The 16,113-nt window shown below is 39.0% G+C and overlaps 1 long non-coding RNA gene across 8 annotated transcripts in view; it reads right to left on the minus strand.

Annotated features, from left to right (window-relative positions):
* Positions 1-16,113, minus strand: part of LOC144300623 (uncharacterized) — a 151,951-nt gene that overhangs the window by 108,517 nt on the left and 27,321 nt on the right. The gene's annotated exons all lie outside the window — the stretch shown is intronic.

Here is a 16,113-nt window from a genome sequence, read left to right on the forward strand (position 1 = left end):
CCCTGCCCCAATGTTTGCTATAAAATCAGTACTTGACAAATGTTGGATGGCTGACCTCCTGTTAAGAGGCTCACGTTGACTCCCATTCCCACCCAGATTCCCAGAAGAAGAAAGTACAGGGCAGGTGCTGAGTCGTATGCTGTAAGAACTAGTGTGGATTTCCAGGACCTACTGGGAAAAGGAAAATGAGGAAGGAAACAATTCCCGGTCTCTAACCAGAAGAGGCAGGGAGGACACATTGCTGAGCACCAAGCCAACTCTCACCTAAAGGGTCCCGAGTCACTGATGACAGGACCTCTTAGAGCAGGGATGGCTGGAAGAAGCAACTGTTTCCAGTCAGAGGGGAAAATGACTGAGAAGAAGGAGGCACAATCAGCCCACAGCTTCCTTGGGGGGAAGGCTGCCAAGGGCCTCTCTGTCATTTGACTTTCCCCATCACAGATAAGCCTTTATAATGAAGCCCTTGAGGTCAAGGTAAGTAAGTTGGAAGGCCTAATTGCCAACTGGTATCTCTCTTACCCTGCCTGAAATTCCACCCATCACAAAGTCGGAGAATTTACAAACATCAAATGCAAATGCCTTGATATTCTGAGGTGAATGGAATGGACACAGGTTCTCTGTCCAGAACTAGCTTGTGGCAGGAGTGCCAGCAAAGACACCACTAGGAACTTTTGGTGCCTAGAATGCCAGCCATGGGGTGTGGGCCTCCCTGGACTCCCTCAGATCCAGTTTTCTGCTCCATGTTAGAGCTACCCTTCCAGATGCTAGAGAGATGGTTTGGTACAAACCCCATTCCAGTGGGAATTCTGTGAACTCCAGATGTATCTCTCGGATTATTGTGGGGCTGCTGAGGCCCATGGCCAGTGGAAGACCACCATACTCACCTCCTACTAGCCTGCTATGTCTCCAGTCCCCACCCTTCCTGGGGTGGTAAGCACATCCTGTCAGGACCTTTCCCATGTTCCAACCTTCTACACCGCAGCTCTCCCTTCTCACTGAGGTCCTCACCCAGGGGTTGCTCTTGGCAGGGTGTGCCCCTGGCCCCACCCCTCTGTGGCCAGAGCAGCAGTTATCACTGCTGTGGTTTTATGATCCAGCTTTTTGGTGACTTCTAATGGACTGGGTACAAATAACTGAGGCCAATAGCCGATGGAAACCAACAGATAAATTCTCCCCTTTCCTGTCCCCATCCCCCATAATGGATTGTTTGGAAAGGCAGTAGTCTTGGCATCCCTGACAATATCCATGAGACTGGGTAACCCACTTGGGAACACACCAGATTGAGATATATTTGTTCCCTCCCCTTCTGGGCCTCACCCTATGTTTGCCCTCATCACAGCTTCCCCAGATTTCACTCCCAGGATAGTGTGAGCTGTGATGCTTGCAGGCTCAGTCTAATGCTGGGAGCCTGGGAGGAGGAGGCTCTATTACCCACAGAAAGTATAGGGGGAGAAAGGGAAGGACAGATTCTTTTTTTTTTTTTTTTTTTTTTTTTGAGGACAGATTCTAATACTCCAAAAATATAATGGCTTAGGACCATTATCATTTTGGACCCTTATCATTCTCCAGAGGCCCCATGAAATGGGTTACCTGCCTTCAGGCAAATCTTGGGGACATTTTGTCATGAGCCCCTGCATGCAGGAATGGGGGTCCCTATGCTTGCTTGCTCTGTAACTTCATGCTAGAGAGACTGAAGGGTGAGGTAGGAGAGGGCCCTGAGTCCCCTACTCCAGGGACCCATGGACATGAGACACATGGCTCCTTGGGAAGCTGAGCACAGAGCTTGGCCCCTCTGCCAGACCCTCTTTGAGAATTCCTTCTATTTTTTTGTCCACATCCCCTGCCAGAGTTAGATGAGAGGCCAATATGGAGAACAAAGCAGGCTTCGTGTGGCCCGTGGACAAAGTCACCACTGGTGAGGAGCCAGGCCAACTTGAAGCCTCACCCAGACATACTATGCAAAGACCTCGGGCACATTATCCAACAGTTCAATCTTTAGTTTACTTGTTCATCAAATGGGAATGCTGAAGACCAAGGAAATTGTGAAAGACTTCAAAATGGGCCTGTGGGAACCTCAAGTGTCTTTTCAATGGCATGTTGGACATTCCGTGGAAGTTCAAAGGTTATCAGATTCCATAGGAGTGTGTGCTTTGGATGGTCTCTGCTGAGACTGTTTTACAATTTGGTAGAGATAGAAGTGAGTCTATAGAAAATTTATAAGGTGCCTATAGACACATGTATTAGTCTTACTTAGGGCAACACAAATCAGTTTTGTCTGGTTGAGAATGTAAGTCTCTATACACCAAATCTGAATTTGAACTAGTTTTTATTTACCTTTTAGCAGTTCCCCTTAATTAATGATTTATATTAATGACTTACATAAAATATTCACTGTGTGTTGATTTTACAGAAAAGTCATGATTTTACCTTTTCGAAAATTATCCTTGAAAACATGGACTATGAGTAGTCATATACTCTAGCATGAGGTTACAGTCATATCAAGTGACTTCAATGAGGCTGTGTATATGAAGTATGTGACATCGAGGATGTAAAGTACAGGACGCCAAAGTCTAACATGGAGTAAAGGCACACAGGGGAAAGGGGAGGAGGGAATTATAGCTGAGTTGTGCCAGAGGCTATACTGCATAGCCTTTTCTAATATTGACAGCAACCCTGCATGGTAGTCATTATTAACCTGGTATCATGAAGGGAGCTCCGACCTCTGGGTCTTGGGGAACTTGACCCAAACCAAGATGGTGGGAGGTAAAGCAGAGGAGACCCAGGTCTGTCTAACTCCAAAAGCCCATGTTTTTAACACCAAACCACCTTACAAAGGCCAAGAAACAGTGCCACCCTGTTGTGGTGGGGAGGAAACATCTGTAAATGAGGATGGGTGCCTACAAGTGAAGAGTGAGAAGGTACTCAGAGTCCTGGCCACCCAGCAGGGAGCCAGGAGGAAGGTGGGGTGAGTAGTGAAAGAAGATGGCAATGGGATAATACTGAGTGAGGACTTCCAGCCTTGGGCAGACACCTGCTTTATTCCCTCAGCCTCCTTCCTGCTCCCCTGCCCTCTGAAAACTGAATGAAAGGAAATTGAAATTCCCATTAACTTCATACTTTTACCCAAGCAAGGACATTGACATTTTCAAAGACCAAAAAAAATGACTCTTCCAGGTCATGGGCAATGTCAGTAAGGAGACAGAACAGAGGCCCTTGACCCCTAGGATCACTCACTTTCCCCCAACTATATTCCCTCTGAATGTTTTAGAATGGCAAACACACTGAGTATAATTTATAGTATAATTTATCAAACCAGCAGCCAAGTGCGTTAATTTTTAAAGACTATAAATCCTGTTTACTTTTCAAAACAAGGATGCAAGCCTGGTAGAGAACAGTCAAGACTGATGCAATATTAATAAACCTTAATTGCTTTATTATTTACATTGACAAAACAAGTGAAGGCCATTAAAAAAGAAAGACAAGCCTATATGAGTTCTATTGTGTTGTTATGTGCCACTCTGCTTTGAAAGAGTACCTGTGGGCTTTCAATATTTAACTACACACATCAGTGCTGTCTCAACCAAACCAACATCTACCTCAGACTCAGTGGCCTCGTGAGTGATTTCTCAGGGTTCTCCAATATGCCTTTAACTGGTAGTATGTTATTGTTAATCTGGGGTGCTCATTCAATTTATCATTGCGATATTTAAAATTACTATTTCCCTCTTCCCTTCACCTTCCATCTCACACACCCCCGACCAATGATTTTGAAATATAAGAGATAAAAAAAAAGAAAGAAAGAAAAGGAAAAAAAGAGATATATGGGGTTTTTCCTGGAGGAGAAACAATGTTCTTAGTATGTAAATGGGAACTAAATGTCAAGCTTTAAAAATGGAAGTGTGTCTTCTAAAATTGTGAAACCAGGACATTTCCAACAGACCATTTTTCTTCTCTTGACCTTTTAGTTCCATGATCTACTAGAGGTCATTTCATTTGTAGCCCTCTGAGGAAAAGTAGCTACATTTTTACTCAAATGCACACTCAGGGTGAAGGAGGGGAATAGGCGACTAATCAACCCTCTTCATCAAAGACTGCTCCAAATAGCTTTTGAATGACTGTGAAGACAAGTTAATAGTAGATCATGCTTCCCTATGATGAAGTGCTATAATATAACTACTTATTTTTTTTTTTTTTTAGAATTCTAGTCTTCACATTTTCCTAAAGGAAATAGAGCATACAAAATACAAAAATGGGGAATAATAATGAATTCTTAATAATCATATAGATACCTCTTTTAATTTGACTTTAAAAATGATACATTGGATTTTATATAAGAAAAAAATTCATCCTACTTGGTTTTAGTAATTAGAGTTCATGGAAAAATTTCATTGTCACTTAGTCACTTGGCATTTTGTCCTGGCCAGCTAAAGTAATCACTTCATTAATAAATATCCTGTGAACAAAAAAAAATTTAGGGGCAGCATAGTCATTTTTCTAGTGTTTATTCTTTTCTTTTTCCTAATGTTTATTCTTAACTGAATCTTACTTAGTCTTACTAAGTGATTAGTCTTACTGAGTAAACCACTTCCAATAACTAAATGAGAGACACAATATTCATTTTATCAATATTTAAATATATTATTTACTAATATTTATTTTACCATATTATTTGATTCTAAAAAGGTACTCATTAAAAGATATATATGGTGTGTGTTGCCCATAGGTGTATGTGTGTGTGTGTGTGTATGCCTGTGTTCATAAGTGTGTGTGAGTGTATATGTGTATGAATGCATGCATGAGTGTGTGTCCATGTATAACTTGTGGTAGTAGCCTGATTAGTGGCTGTACCTCTACATACAGGGAGGATCTTCAAGTTCTCCTGTAAGCCTTCTGCTCCTTTTAATATCTACATACAGTGAAATCATTTATCACTTGGCCAAAACCAAGCATAAGAATCATTTTCCCTATAGTGGGCAAATGATAAAATCATCATCATCATCATCATCATCATCATCGTCGTCGTCATCATTATCATATCAACTATTGAGACAACTATGGCAGATCATGCTTTATGTTTGAAAATTAATTTCTGGACACTGTATCAATAGCAAAAATATTATCTACCACCCAAGAGTCAACATATTCCGATAGAGAACAACGATAAGGCAGTACAGTAGTATATGCTAGGAATGAATACTTGAAAAGTGCTGCTAAAATTCTGCATTTTAATTAATTGTGAGTCCTCTGACAATCAGGACTGGGTCAGTCTCAATTCTGGGTTATGAGTGGTCTACCTAAGACTAAAGTAACAAAAAACATTTTGTTGGTAGTAGAGGATTTCTGGTTATTTTTTAAGAAAATGTTAATGTTGGGCAGCCCTGGTGGCCCAGCGGTTTAGCGCTGTCTTCAGCCTAGGGTGTGATCCTGGAGACCTGAGATCAAGTCCAATGTCGGGTTCCCTGCATGGAGCCTGCTTCTCCCTCTGCCTGTGTCTCTGCCTCTCCCTCTCTCCTTCTCTCTCTCTCTCTCTGTGTCTGTCATGAATAAATAAAATCTTAAAAAAAAAAGAAAATGTTAATGTCTTTGAATATGATAGCAATTTCAAATTCTGACAGCATATTCCAGAATGCTATGATTTTAAAGATATCACTTTATGGCAAAGGTCACCCTGGTCATCATTACATACCTCTTTCTGTGAAGGTCTGGGTGTGGGTTGTGTTCAGTAGTGCTTAAGCATTGCTTTTGGGCTTTACTGAGTGTATAACTTGCTTAGACTATCTTCATGTCCTGGCAATGGGAAAAGAACACCTCAAATCTCCTTTTCCTGCCAGTCACAACTCTACTAATTAACCATTTCACTAACTGTGCCACGAGAACTTGTTAACTACCCCTGAGTTTAGCAGCTGTTCACTGATGGCAAAAACAAAACAAAACAAAACAAAACAAAAGCGCCTACCAAAACCCAAACCAAACCAAACCAAATCAAAACAAAACAAAAAACCCAAACAAACACAACCTGGAAGTGAATTTCAAATAAAATTGACTTAGCTACTGCATACCAGGTATACTTCATAGAATTTTCCCCCTATGCTTATCTTTGTTCAAGTATCTCAGTTTTGTTTTTACTGTTGTAACTTAACAGGAACCAGGCAGAGAATTACAACAAAGACTACAACAAGGCAGAAATTTGAATATTTTGGTCTTTATCCAAGAGAAAGAAAAAATTGAACAGATCCCTTTTTGCCTCCACAAAAAAAGCTAGTAATTTCACTGCTGTGAGATGTGAGTAACCATAACTAGCACCATATTAGCCTAGCTACTATAGACTGTGAAATGGAGACATGAGGTACGCCAATGGGCAACACTGGTCAGGAAGTTCTAAGAATAAAGAGCTATTCTGGACCAAAATTAGCTTATGCTTCTATTCTAAGTCAATTATTTCTGTCTTGCTTTTACCTAAGTTCGAGTTAAAATGTCAGACCAAAAAAATGTTTGTGATTAACAAATATTAGGATATATCAAGAAGGTATTTTTGAATTATATTCTTTCAAGAATTAAGATCAAACAGCTATAACATAGTCTAAAATGCAGTAAATTAGGATGCAACATAGAAAAATGGTAAGGAATATGTGTTTTGCATCACACAAAACCTGGGTTTGTTGTGCCCTGGCTTTGCTATATACACCGGCTTTATGACCTTGGATAGTTAACCCAAGGCTCGGATTCCTCAGCTGTAAAAGAGGAAGGAGAGGAATTGTTTTTTCATAGATTTGTTGTACGGTATGATGTCTAGTAAAGAGTAGCACTCAGTAAGAGTTAATTGTGATTATTATATTTATTCAATATTTAGCTAATATTTATTCATCTTAAAAATATTTACTGAGCATCTTGCTGTATGGCAGGTATACTCTTCCAGGGCTAAAGGCACAACAATGGGGGTGCCTGAGTAGCTTAATTGGTTAACCATCTGCCTTTGGCTCAGGTCATGATCTCAGGGTCCTGAGATAAGCCCTGCATCAGGCTCTCTGCTCAGTGGGGAGCCTGCTTCTCCCTCTGCCTCTGCCCCTCTCCTCTGCTGGTGCTCTCTCTCTCTCTCTCTCTTTCTCTCTTACACACACACACACACACTCTCTCTCTCTCTCTCAAATAAATAAATAAATAAATAAATAAATAAATAAATAAATAAAATCTTAAAAAATAATTAAAGGCACAGTAATGAGTCAACAATTGCTACAAGTTACTGAGTTTTGACCATGTGCCAAGTGCACGCTATGCAATGACACATTTCAAACTCACAACTCAGTAATAGCATTATTGCTTTGTAGATGAAGAAACTGAGAAAAAGTTAAATAGCAGAAGGACATGGATCTGAGATTTGAAACCTAGGTGCCCCAGCCCAAGACCTTAACCATTATACAGGTTCTAGTGCATGAGTCACAAAATAAATAAGTGAACAAGTTAATGAATTCAGAGGTTGAGTATGGCCAGAAAGAAAAGAGCCTCCGCATAAGGCACTAGAGAATGAGACGAGCCTGGGGGAAGAGAGGCCACCGAAGGCCTCTAGGACAAGGTGAGGTCAGAGCAGAGGTCTTGGTAACATGAAAACCAGAACCAGGCTAAGGTCTGCACGCAAGAACTGCTTCCCAGGAGGAGAGAACAGCATGAATAGATAAAGGCCTTGCAGCAAGCTTGGATTCATCTGAACATTAATTTTCTATATGAATTTTCTCAAGGACTCCATGCCTACCCTATTACTGATTCTTTCCCTGTTACCCTTCCATGTTGCTTTATCTTCTTCTCAGTCCCCTTCTCTGTTTCTCTCAGTGCCTTTTCTTGCCAATTTCCTACTTCACCAGAGAGTATGAGCACGAGGGGAGAGGATGGGGAAAGCAAATGGGAGAGAAAGTCAAGAAAATGGGAGGGGAAGACAAGATATGACGTGCTACTGCAGATGCTGCGTGCTGTCATATAATAGGCTTGAATCTGTGAAGTTGGAATTCATCAGGAGCTCTACCCCCTCCTCTCCTGCCTAATAACAAACTCAAAGCTAAGTTTCATATTCAGTTGTAGTAGCTTCCATGAGCCCAGGCATTTGGGTGTGAATAGTCCTTTAAACCTCGTAACTTCATTACTCAAGTCTTATATTGCATCTGTACTTCTTTTACATGCTACACTTCCATTTGGGGTGTAGATATAGAATGCAAATACATTTAAATAAGCAAATAAAGGGTGGCCTGGGTGGCTCAGCAGTTTAGCGCCACCTTCAGCCTAGGGCCTGATCCTGGAGTCCTGGAATGGAGTCCCACGTCGGGCTTCCTGCATGGAGCCTGCTTCTCCCTCTCTCTGGCTCTCTCTCTCTCTGTGTCTCTCATGAATAAATAAATAAAATCTTTAAAAACAAACAAACAAACAAACAAACAAACAAAGGTGCTGTGGTTATTGTTTGCAAAGTGTCCACCATGATTTCGCTCTGTGGATAGGTCTATGGGTAGGGCCTCCCACACTGATTCTAAGGATCTTTCCGTTTCTTTTAATCCTGAAAACAAGCCCAAGTTAGCCTCCTGGTGGAGGGAGAGATTCCAGCTTTCCAGATTTTCCCACCATTTCAAGTTAAGTCCCAGATCTGGAAATGAGGCCATGATGGATTCTCCAGCTGCAGCCAAGCTGGTCCAAACAAAAAGCCCTCTGGCCAAGATAGAGAACAATGGGAAATAATAAGTGTTTTGTTTTATGTTGCTAAGTTTTGGCATGGCTTGTGATAATAAAAGCTAATTGATAAAAACAATAGCGTTTTCTCCAGGTAAAATACTTGAAAGTAAATATACTGCCATATTCTGAATTATATTATTAACAAACTGCTTAACTTTTCACTAATGTAACCAGTTCATAATTTTTAGTAATGAACTTTCCTGATGATATTGAAGGGATGCTTATTAAATGTGAAGAGGGCAGGAAATTAAGAATGAATGATATAATTAAGATGAAATGGATGTTTGAAAAGCCAAAATAATAAATAAGATATATTCAACAAATTGAAATTCATTAATATATTAAATATGGAGTCTGAGGTCATTAGTCTATAATATCTACAGCATACATATTGCATGGCTTCTTGTGTCTCATCTGAAGCATTTGAGGATAAACATTTTGGGCAAATTATCTCCTTTGGTGCAGAGAAGATGAGGAAAAAACACAAGGAGGGGCACTTGGGTGGCTCAGTGGTTGAGCGTCTGCCTTTGGCTCAGGTTGTGATTCCGGGGTCCTGAGTCTGCCTTTTTCTCTGCTATTCTCTCCCTGTGTGTCTTTCATGAATAAATAAATAATATCTTTAAAAAAACACACACACAAGGAAATGACAAGGTCACTTGGAGGACATCACTGGATATTGTATTAGTTAATGTTGGCTACATGCTCTGATAAGTAGATTGTAAATTATGGAATTATTAGCACATAAAAAGACACTATTGGGCAGCCCGGGTTGCTCGGCAGTGTAGCACTGCATTTGGCCCAGGGCCTGATCCTAGAGATCCAGGATCGAGTCCCAAGTCAGGCTCCCAGCATGGAACCTGCTTCTCCCTCTGCTCGTGTCTCTGCCCCTCTCTCTCTCTGTGTCTCTCATGAATAAATTTTTAAAAAAATCTTTAAAAAAAGACACTATTTATTAGTTTTGTTACAATACTGGGAAGGTGAGCAGATGTGAGAGAGTGGCCCTCCTCCATACAATCTTTCAGGAATCTAGGCTGACAGAGCTCTGCCGTCTTCAGTATGTGGCTTCCAAAATTCCTGGCTCCCAGAATCCAATTCAATCCAGTATCCCTTCTCTATTTCAGCTGGCCAGAGGGGGAAGGACCATAAAGGATTCTGTGTGGGAGATATACTCATGTAGCTTTGAAATGGCAAGCATCAGTCTCTTTCTCTCATTCCATGGGTTAAAACTCAGTTATAGGACTATCCGACTTTAAGGAAGGCTGGGAACTCTTTATGTGTTAGGAAGAAAGGAACGAGAGGGAACGGCCAAGGGCTAAGCCTTTTTACTCCAGCATCTCATATGTATGTGCACCTTCCCACCATTCTTTCTCATCCTAATTTCTGATGGACCCTGCCCTGCCCTTTCGCCATTTGTGAGCATAAGGCTACATTACTCAGGTGAGGTGAAGAGAAAAAAAAAACAAAACTGTTCAGATCCATTCACTTAGAGAGTTATATTCAGTACGAATCAATACTGGAAATGACTGTAAAAAGGGAATAAAGTTCATATCAATAGTATCCAGAATGAGAGAGATGATCTTTATTGCTCTTCAATGATTATCTCAAACATGAAGTATTTCATTCAGTTTCCATCACACTTGCCAAAGGATAAGGTGGGTCACAAAACCAAGCCATGGGAAGAGAAGCTGAAGGAACTGGAGTTATTCAGATAGAAGAGCAAAGAAGGATCAATGGAGAGGCTGTAATTGTCTTTACACGAATTTTTTTTTAAATAAGCTTTTTCTGATAACAAAATTGCCTGGTGGAGGTGGGAGTGGGGATGTTATCTATATTTTCACCACCCAAAGACAAACCCTGTTAATATAACTGTTTTATAGTTCCTTTCAGACTATTTTCTATGCACAACTTTTTAAGATACTCTTGCATTTTATCTATTTTTCCCATTTGTGCATGTTTTTGTCATTTATGAGAGTAAGCATTTGCTTTATGTCTTTAAAGTCTTCAGAAATACCATTTCCTAAAAACACATACTGTTTCACTGGGAAGATATATATCACAGCCACTCACCACTCAAGATTTAGATTGCTTCTAAATTTTCACTGGTATAAATATCATTGGGATGCATGTTTGTGTGCAGAAGCCTTTTTCCTATTCATTTCATCAAAGTACTGTCTACTTGCATAAAATATCTTCAAGCGTATGCTAAATTTTTTCCAATATTTTTCTCTCACTGATAAATGGCTAAGAATCCATGTTTCATCAACCCTTCTCTAGGGTTTGATATTACTTAAAAATATTTTCTATTAAAGAGAGGAAATTCATAACTTGTTTTTTAATCTACATTTCATTGGTTATTAGTGAGATAAAACAGTTTTACAAGTTTATTAATCACTTACAGTTCTGCATTTGTGAATTTTTTTTACCTAATTTGGCCAATTAGTGTTTTCCTTATTGACTTATATGATATTACTATGTTGATCTTTTAGCACATCTGTCAAGTTTATTTTTTAGTTTCTTTGACTTTGTTAGTATTCATCAGTTTGTCAGTAGGAGTTCTATATCTTAATGTATTCAAAAAAGTTAACCTCTTCTATTTTTCTCTAAAGTAACTTAATATAAGAAATTTCTTTCCAATTTACAGGGTGAATAAATGAATACACATTGATATTTTCTTCTACTTTTTTTAGAGTTGCTTTTTCCTTTTATATTTAATCCCTAATGAAATTATTACAGTGTTTTGGAAGTCTCAGATTGCCTAAAACTTTATTTCAAGTTTGACATTGGTTTCTCAAATATCTATCTTCAAATATTTAAATGGATGGGATGTGTGCAGAATATGGGTTGGAAAATTAAGCCAACTTTGCATGGCTCTAAGAAAGAGAACTAGAACCAATGAGTTAAGTTATAGATTTTGGTTCCATAAATGGACGCACATTCTAAATGGTGATGACAGTGAAATATTTAAAAACTGTTATTACATGTTCTCCAAACATCCAAGGGGATGCCAGCTGTAAAAAAAACAAAAAACAAACAAACAAAAAAAAAACCTGGCAATGCCCTTTATGTGTGACAAGATGAACATCAACCAAAGTTAAAACTACCTGCATATAAAATAGCCTACTTTGAGGTTAAAGGTGCAATGACCATATACCTCAGTTAGCCCACTACAGTCCTGGTTTATGTCTGTTGTCCAGGTGTTATTATTTGTAATGCCTTTTTTCCCCACTATTACATTCTTCAATTCCTCCATTCTTATTATTTAAATAACAGCCATAATTAAGCAGTGCTCTCTCAATAAAGTTATTCAGCTAAAGTGGGGTGGCTAACTTGTAGGGTGTGGAATATGGAATTCTGCCATTAAGGGACTGTACTAGTGGTTTCCCAGGTCCTGTTGTCAGGTTTTTATGGCTCATGCTGCATCCAGCTGTGCCCAGCTCCCTGTATCCTCTCCACAGCTCGGTAAGTACTTTGTGAGACTGTGTATATGCTTATGTTTCCCCAATAGAGCTCCCTCGTAATGTGGTATTTTGTTGTTTTCTTCCACTCATACTCCCTAGCTAGTGCCCAATATGTGGCAGGCTCAATTTGTCTTTGTAGAACATTCCCCCCACAAAAACTTGGGGAGGTGGGAGGCATCCCCACTGAAGATGGAGAAAGTTATCTGGTTGGGGTTAAACCGTTGACAACCATGAGATTTACATGGTTTATACCCATAGCCCATGGAAGCCCTAGTAAGGGACACAAAGTTTTCTGAAATTCTATCCCTTGACTCTACTTCAGTGTTTCCAAATCCTTCTGAGCCCTGAAGATAAAAGAGAAGACAAAAAAGTATGCTATATCATCCCTAGGCAACCTTAGAAGTAGATGGAGCAGCCTAACCATTTAGATAGGAAGCCTTCCATTATGCAGCATATCACTCAAGGATCTTTTGGAGGAAAACAAGAATGAGTGGGAATGTGATGATACACGGTAAGAAAATTTCACTTCTCTTAGTGTATTATATCTATGGCTAGAAGAAATAAAGAGAGTTTTGAATGATGAAGTGTTTACATCAATGAAGTTGACTGAGACTCCATATTAGGCAATAGGAGGTGGTGAATGCAGGACCCTCAGTTGCAGAAAGAATTTTCTAGACTGACCAATAAAATACGCCTCACTTTTTTTTAAAGGGCTTTAAGGAATCAGATTCACATTCTCAATCAGAGGACACTGCTCTAAGAATCTATAATAACAAATCTACAGAAATCTCAGGTGTTTAACAGATTAAAGTAGTTACTCATTCAGAGTCCACTGGGATCCCATGAGCTCTTCAGGCTAGTTGCCTTTTCATATAATGACAAAGGGACTCAAGCTTTATCTTCTCTTGGTGGCCAACCCAATCAATGTGGAAGGAAAGTGGGAGCTGGAGATTACACAGGGGGCTTATGGCACTTTTATGGCCAAGATGTGGCATAGCTCAGTTCCTCCTACATCCCATTGGCCACAACCGGTTACATGACACCAACTAACTGCAAAGGAGACTAGGAAATGAAAGGTTGCTCCTTGGTATATGATAAGCATTAAATGTCTCTGTTGTAAAACCATTACAAGTTAGAGAAAGCTAGAAGAAAAACTCACCTACAAGAGTCACATTTAGTAATATTAGATTGGGTACATAATATCCATATTCTGTGTAATACCTGATTAATCAGATATACAGGAAAAAAAAGATGGAGTGTTAACATACCAGTAGCTAGAATTCTTGCCTTTTTACAACTGCTTTCTAAACTCAGTTGCATCCATTTATATCTCCTCTTATAAATGATAAATGTTATTGGTTTCCCTAATTTCCTTTATTCTATATAGAGAAGTTTAACAGGCATCAAGATTGATTATAAACATACTTGTTAATGTTTTCAATCCAATTCAAGCACGAAGCGAGAGCTTATGATATTTCTATGACAAATCTAATTATTAATGGATTGTTTCTTCCATCCAACATCCTTGTTTTCCCTGTTAGGTTTAATTAAAAATCCATTTGAACCATAGCCTTACTGATATAATATTTCAAAAGCTCTATACTACATGAACAATGCATACATCTCTCTAGATGGCATCATTGTCCCATCATAACATGATGCTTTTTTATTACTTAGTACTTAAGAGCTCAGAGAGAAGATTCATTAAGCTCATTAATTCATATTTAATCATATCTATAATTTTAGAAGAGTGTATGTGGTTCATAAAGTAAGATGATGAGCTCTCAATAAAGGTTAGTTGGGCCACTTTCAGGCAATATTATGAACATAAGGCAATGACCCTTAAACAAGACCAAGATGACATAATGATAAATTAATATTTTGTCAAGTAAATGATAAAATTATTCCTTGTCTCCTTAAAGAAACTTTTCTTATCTGTACTTGAACAGTTCACTCAAATTTAAGAGTATTTAAATTCTTCAAGAATAAGAATATTTCAAACTACTCATCTGAAGATAGTTGTGAAGTACTACATTATATTTTGGTATCTATGAGAAAATTAATACTTCATATATTTAGTACAGTTACAAATCACAGAATCATTAAAGATTTAGTCGACTCTCCAACTCACCATGTAATATATTACCTGGGGTAGCATTACCACCAAATAACTATCTGTCTTCTGCTGGGAAGTTTTTAATAGACAGGGGTCCCCAGTTTCTCCCAGCTATTAAACTGTTAAAGTTAGTTGCTGGATGGAAGCTCACTTTCTTTTTTTTTTTTTTTAATATTTTATTTATTTATTCACGAGAGACACAGAGAGAGAAAGGCAGAGACATAGGCAGAGGGAAAAGCAGGCTCCATGCAGGAAGCCCAATGTGGGACTTGATCCTGGAATCTCCAGATCACGCCCCAAGCCAAAGGCAGATGCTCAACTGCTGAGCCACCTAGGAGTCCCTCAAGCTCACTTTCTTTTGAAGAAAACTTATCTTTACATAACTTCTTCTCAATTGATCTTAATTACACAATAATATAATAATATATATTATACATAATTGTAATACGTAATGTTCTTTAGTACTGCAATTTCTTTCTCCCAAGATAGCCATGATGTCTGCCCTTAATTTTTATCTCATCTGAAGCCCAAATACAATCCAATACTCCAACCATTAACGGTAAGACGGTCTGGAGACTCCCTACTACATTGGTTATCCTCTGAATTAATGATTCTCATCTAGGGACTTGGGATTCACCTAAGAGGAGAAGAGGGTTTTCCCCCACATGGTCGCCTCCTCCTAAGATTCTATGTTGCTTCCTGAGGGGAAAATGCCCTTTCTCCAGCCTGGAAATGACTACTGAGTGAGTCTTCATAACCGATGGATTTGTAGGAAAAAATTTACTTACAATGTACATTGAAACTTGTTAACAGCCTACTCTAATAGGACATCCAGATTTTAATATGGAAATCCAGATGCGGTATGAGCATTACAAAATATAATAAAGCTATTATCTCTCATATTATTTATTTCCTACCTGTAATAAAACAGCTATCATCAGAGGTTTTGCAGGCTTTACAAACCTGTAAATATACATGGTTTCTTTTTTTTAATAAAGATTTTTCTACATGGTTTCTTTTTTTTAATAAAGATTTTTCTTTATTTATTTATTTGACAGAGAAAGAGAGCACAAGCGGGGGGAGTTTCAGGCAGAGGGAGAAGGAGAAGCAGGTTCCCCACTGAGCAGGCAGCTCAATGTGGAGCTTGATCCCAGGACTCTGGAATCATGACCTGAGCTGAAGGCAGACACTTAACAGATTGAGCCACGCTGGTGCCCTTCATGGTTTCTTATTAACAGTGAAAATACAAGCATCCCTGACTTTTGATCTCTACCTTCTCATTCTTCTACTAAGTGCCTCTCCTACTCTGTTCTCAAATACATGCCACTTATTTCTTGAAGTCTGGAGCACACACACAAAAATCTGTACTCTGGTGTAGTGCTGGCTCTTTGAAAGTGTATTTCATCATTTAATTCCCACAAGAAGTGTTATGTGGGTGAAGTATTCTTACTTTACAAAGTAAAAATTTTAACATAGGGAGGTTAAATACTTTGCCAAGTTTCCAAGCCTCCCAAATGGTGCGTTACTGTATAATTGTATAGAGAAATACACGGTGCTCTATTCAATAGGATATAGACGGTACAATTATTTAGCACAAGGGATTTAAATGATTCTGTCTCAAAGTATAGCCACGCACATGACCATTTCAAGTCACTGTGTTTTCATTAACTGTATTTTCATGGAACTGCAGACTCACACTCTGTGAGTTCAAGGCTGTAGTCATAGTCCTCACAACCTTTCTTTCAGTTAAGAGCACTCATCAGGCAGACCAAAGCTACACATTCAAAGCTGCAATAGCAAGTCATATGAAGCATATTTATTTACTTCTAT

Source organism: Canis aureus, chromosome 28 (assembly GCF_053574225.1).
Source record: "Canis aureus isolate CA01 chromosome 28, VMU_Caureus_v.1.0, whole genome shotgun sequence".
NCBI classification, from domain to species: Eukaryota; Metazoa; Chordata; class Mammalia; order Carnivora; family Canidae; genus Canis; species Canis aureus.